The sequence below is a fragment of the Nycticebus coucang genome, chromosome 2 (assembly GCF_027406575.1).
Source record: "Nycticebus coucang isolate mNycCou1 chromosome 2, mNycCou1.pri, whole genome shotgun sequence".
In the NCBI taxonomy this organism is placed as follows: Eukaryota; Metazoa; Chordata; class Mammalia; order Primates; family Lorisidae; genus Nycticebus; species Nycticebus coucang.
Window position 1 is genome coordinate 681,085 of NC_069781.1, and position 5,459 is coordinate 686,543.

General features: G+C 44.5%; 1 pseudogene; it reads left to right on the top strand.

Annotated features, from left to right (window-relative positions):
* The first annotated feature begins 3,295 nt into the window (after nucleotides 1-3,295).
* LOC128567351 (cyclin-dependent kinase 2-interacting protein-like) lies at nucleotides 3,296-3,995 on the top strand (annotated as a pseudogene).
* The last annotated feature ends 1,464 nt before the right edge of the window (nucleotides 3,996-5,459 follow it).

A 5,459-nucleotide genomic window follows, 5' to 3' on the forward strand; every position in this document is an offset into this window, starting at 1 on the left:
CCTGCAGCATTGTGCAGAAGCAGCTGGCTGTCTGGCTGTGGCACACTGCGTGGTGAAAAGGATATCGTCCTTTTCTGTGGCAGATCGACTTTGCTCAGGACTGGACGGAGGTGCAGGCCCAATGGGTGGTACTCAAGTGAGCCCTGGCCTGCGATGGGGACAGTGGGAGCCATATGCTGAGCCTTACCCCTGGTGTCCTCGACATCACACACACTCGCTCATGCTTAGATGCCTGCACATTTTCAGTGTGCACAAACCCACTCTGTCATTTAACCTGACCCAGCAAGAGCCACTTTAACAGCGTTTGTTTGGGTGCATGGGCTGCCTGCTTCTGGGATGGACGCAGCTTCACACTCACCTAGGTCATAGTTAGTTTTTATGGTGTTAAAAATTAAAACTAGGAAAATTTTAGAGCATTATTTATTTAAAACTAATAACAAATTCATACATGTTAGCATAAATACTTTTAAATAAAAAGTAACTTTTCTTAAACAAAATAAACTTAGCACAAAGATTGCATTCTTTTCTGTTTTTTTCATGTCTGAGGCTCCCCTGGCTATTGGGAAGCATAGGGCTGGAGCTGGTAGGCCAAGGGCCTCCAGGCCTTGGTGTTTCTTGCAGGCAGGGTGACAAGTCTGACAGCACAGACAAGTCCTGATGTCGTCCTCAGCAGTCTCCTGCTCAGTGACCCAGAAGGACAGGACAAAGCACCACAGGGCCTCTTTGGTGTGGTGGGCTCCTGGCCCTGCCCTGCCCCCACCAAGCTGGGTCTATAAGGAATTGCACACGAGATGGCACATACTTATGCTGTATTACAGTCACTATCATCTTACCAGATCAAGCTGAAAATGTCATCAGTTGGACAGTTGGCCACACTTCATTGGGAAAAGGAGTTTTCTCTTCGTTTATATGCTGTTCCCTAATAAGCTGGTGCAGTAATAAATATGTGAGACCTTGAAAAAAAAAGTAAATTAGAGATATTTTGAACTTCTAAACTTAAACACTTCAGTATACAACTCTAAAAGTTAATGTTAATAAAACCAAAAATAACTATTTTATCTAAAAATATAATAATTCCTGGGTATCACCCAGTATCCAGCCCCTGCCCCCAGCAATGGAGTTACCTACTTGGGAGCGGAGCCCTCAAACCCGGAGAAGCTCAGTCCTTGTCCTCCCTGCAGGGTCGTGGTGACGGTGAGAGGCTGGAGTGTCTCTCTGGCCTCCGTGGCCCCTCAGAGCCAGCTCCACCCGCGGTCAGCCAGAAGTGCCCGTGCGGCCGCATGGGCAGCATGAAGGAGACTTGTCCCGGTCACCCATAGCCACGTGGTTTCCCGAGTCCTATCCTCCGGGAATCATGAGGTTTTCAGTTCCCAACGTTGTTCAATTTAAAATGTGTGGTTTCTCTGCGCACAGATTGTGACTCAGTTGACTCGTCTCTTGGGTGGGAACATCCTGAGCGACCTCCAACAGGGACCTGTGACTAGGAGATCACCCCTGTGGCCTGGTGGGAGCTCCACCCATCTCGGAGCCCCACTCACTCGGGACTATGCCCCCACTCGGAGCCCCGCCCACACCAGACCTAGCCCCACCCACCTCAGAGCCCCGCCCACTCTTGCTACCACGCCGCCCCACTCTTGCAATCAGGGACACCCATCGGACCGCTGCTCTGAGCAGGGGGGATTAAAGGGGGTACTTAGATTTTGGCAGTGCCAGAAGAATTTTGCAAAAATATGTTTCAATGTGGACAGCATTGGAGGGACGCTCTATTATATGAGAAAAGTGAAAAGTAATATATCCCCTGACTTTTGTTGTCAGCTGATCAGAAAAAAGCAAAAGGGAAGGTGAAACCTCTGGGGAAAGATCTATCAGCACCTAGTGGAGAAGGGAATGCTGTGTCCTGTGTTAATCAATTCTAAACTGTTAAGAATTTAAATTTTTTTTGTCTGAGCTTATTTGTTCTTTTCTAGTTCCAAGTATGTGCTTTTTTCAGGAGCCACCATTGGATTTAGGTTTTCAGGCTGTCCTCTCTAACTGGATCTCAAAGATTTGAGATCTCTGATGTCTGACTCTGATGTTAGATCCCAGGGCCGCCTTGCTGTTCTGTGAACACCACTCCCTCCTGCCTCCTGCCTCTGTCCTGACCTCCCATCTGCATCCAGCAGTCTCAATTTCCATTTGCCATTTAATTTTTCTCCTCTGTGCTTGTGACCTTTGACACATCTCATATTCTCTCTAGTTAGCTCATTGGCTGTCCATCTCCTGCACTGACATTCGAGCTCCATGAGGACAGCAGTCTGGGTCTGTTTTTTCACAGCTGTGACCTTGTATATAATACTGAATGTTGTTGAAGGAATAAATGGATGTGAGGTGGGCAGATTGCCTGAACTTAGGAGTTCAAGATCAGCCTAAGCAAGAGTGAGCCTTGTCTCTAAAAGGTGTTGTAGCGGGTGCCTGTAGTGCCAGCTACTTGGGAGGTTGAGGCAAGAGGATCACTTGAGCCCAAGAGTCTTAAGCTGCTGTGAGCTATGATGTCAAAGCACTCTATTGAGGGTGACAAAGTGAGACTCTTTCTCCAAAAAGAAAAAGAAAAAAAGAATGAATGGATGGACCAGCACATCACAGGAAGGCAGTAAAGTGTGCAGGTATGAGGCCTAATCTAGTATCTCATCATAATTTGATTACCTCTATAAAACCCTGTTTCCAAATAAGGCCACATTATGAGATTCTGGGTGGAAATGTTCAACATACGAGATAATTCTTTTCTTTTTACTTCCAATCTACCTATACCAAGTGACTTTCTTATAGAAAGCATATATTTTAGTTGGTTCTTGTTTTTTGTTTTTTTAACTCTTCTGACAGTCTTTATCTTTTACTTTTTTAATTTTTTTTTATTAAATCATAGCTGTGTACAATAATGCAATCATGAGGTACAATGTGCTGGTTCCATATACAATCTGAAGTATTTTCACCGAACTGGTTCACATAGCCTTCATGGTATTTTCTTAATTATTGTGTTCAAACCCTTATACTCTTCACTTAGTAAACTTCACCTGCACCTTTCCAAGATGCACCCTAGGTGTGGACCCACCAATCACCCTCCCTCCACCCTTCCTCTCCCTCTCCTTCCCTCCCTTGCCCCCTTCCCCGTATTCTTGTACTGAGATTGGGTTGTAGCCTTCATATGAAAGCTATAAATTAGTTTCATATTAGGGCTGAGTACATTGGGTACTTTTTAGTCTTTATCTTTTAAATGATTTTTTTTTTTTAAGAGACAGAGTCTCCCTTCCAGGGATATCTGAGGAGCACATGGAAGCAAAGACTCTTGGAAATGCAACACCCAGAAAACCTCTCTTATGTGTTAGTGCAAGAAAAATTAAGGACAATGCAGCTGATTGGCATAATTTAATCATGAAATGGAAAACTCTCAATGATGCAGGTTTTACTACTGCTAGTAATATTGCCAATCTGAAAGTCAGTTTATTAAGGAAAAACAAGTTACAATTAGAGAGCAGCAGCCCAGCTTCCAATGAAAAAGAAGAGCCATATCCAGAATATAATGAAGAACTGGAGACCCTGTGTGAAGAATTACAGGCCACCTTGAATGCTTTGACCAAAATTACAGGTGAAAATGGAAAAGATGTCTTCAACTACCAAGGGAATATGTGAACTAGAAAATTACCATTATGGGGAGGAGAGTAAACGGCCCCTTCTGTTTCACACATGGCTTACAACCCATTTCTATGAGGTTTCCTGAAAGCTTTCTGACATGTACAAGAAGGAGCTGCTCCTGAAGCAAACTGTGGTTGAAGAGCTTGCACATTCCTCGGACCACGACCTCACCCTGAGCTACTTGTCAATGTGGCTGTACCAGCCCTACATGGAGAGTGACAGCAAGCTGCACCTAGAAAGCATGCTGCTTGAAACAGGGCACAGAGCACTATGACCTCTCTGAACAGCCTGGTGTGTGAGAGCAGCCTTCACCCTCAGGGCCTCTGGTATCTTCCATGTCTCCCCTGGTGGTCACTTTCCTGTGTAGGACCTAGTGCTGTAAGTCAGGATCTGACAGACACTGACTATCTTAGGACCTTCCAGGCTGGAGCATATCTCCAGCCCCTCTGGCCTCTCCAGGCCTCCTCACAATATCTTGGCCACTTCCAGCTGGTGCTGCTTGCCAGTCAGCCTCATCTGCATCTGTGGTGACTCTGTCCCTCATGAGTGCTTCTGAGAGAAATAAATGAGCTCCTCAACAGAAAAAAAAGAGAGAGAGAGAGAGAGAGAAAGACAGAGTCTCAGTTTGTTGCCCTCAGTAGAGTACAGTGGCGTCACAGCCCACAGCAACCTCCAGCTCTTGGGCTTAGGTGATTCTCTTGCCTCAGCCTCCCAAGTAGCTGGGACTACAGGCGCCCACCACAATGCCCGGCTATTTTTTGTTGCAGTTTGGCTGGGGCCGCGTTTGAACCCACCACCCTCAGTATATGGGGCCAGCGCCCTACTCACTGAGCCACAGGTGCCGCCCCTTTTAAAGGATTTTTAAATCAGTTACATTTAATGTATTATTTTGTTAGGATTTATGTCTTCCATTTTATTTTTTTGTTTTCACCCCACTTTTTAAAACATTATTTTTTCTATATTTTATTTTGTTATGTAGTTTATTTTGTTTTATTTTATTGTTTTAGAGAAAGGGTTTGTCTGTGTTGTCCAGGCTGGAGTGCAGCAGCTATTCACAAGCACAATCACAGCACACTGAAGCCTTGAATACTTGGGCTCAAGCTATCTGCCTCCTCACTCTTCAGAGTAGCTGGGAGAACAGGCACATGCCACCATGCCTGGATTTTGAACTTTTATTTCATTTTTATTTATCAATTGTGGTTTTCATTATATCTCTTCATATAATATTTTCAGTGGTCACGCTAGGGCTTACAATACCCATACTTAGTTCATCCTTGTCTACTCATACCAACATTTTATTACTTTCAGTGGAATGTGGAAACCTTATTACTATTTGGGTCACTTTATTCTTCCCCTTTATGATGTGGTGTCTATGATCTCTATGTACATTGAAAACACTCCTCAAACAGTGTATGACTTTTGCTTTCAGCCATCACCCATAATTTTTATTTTTTTTGCAGTTTTTGGCCAGGACTGGGTTTGAACCCGCCACCTCTGGCATATGGGGTCAGCGCTACTCCTCTGAGCCACAGGCGTGGCCCTATCACCCATAATTTTTAAAACCAAAGAGGAAAATAGTCTGTGATATTTACTCAGATAGTTACTGTTTCCGTTCTTCCTTTATTCTTAGTGTTTCAAGTTTCTTCCTGATGCCATTTCCATTTTGTCCAAAGAATCTTCTTTACCAGGCTTTTAAAATTCTGTTTTGTTTGTTTTTTTTGTGTATTTTTAAGGCAGGTCTGGCTCTGTCACCAGGCTGGGTGCAGTGGGGCTAGTAATTCAGTGCAGCC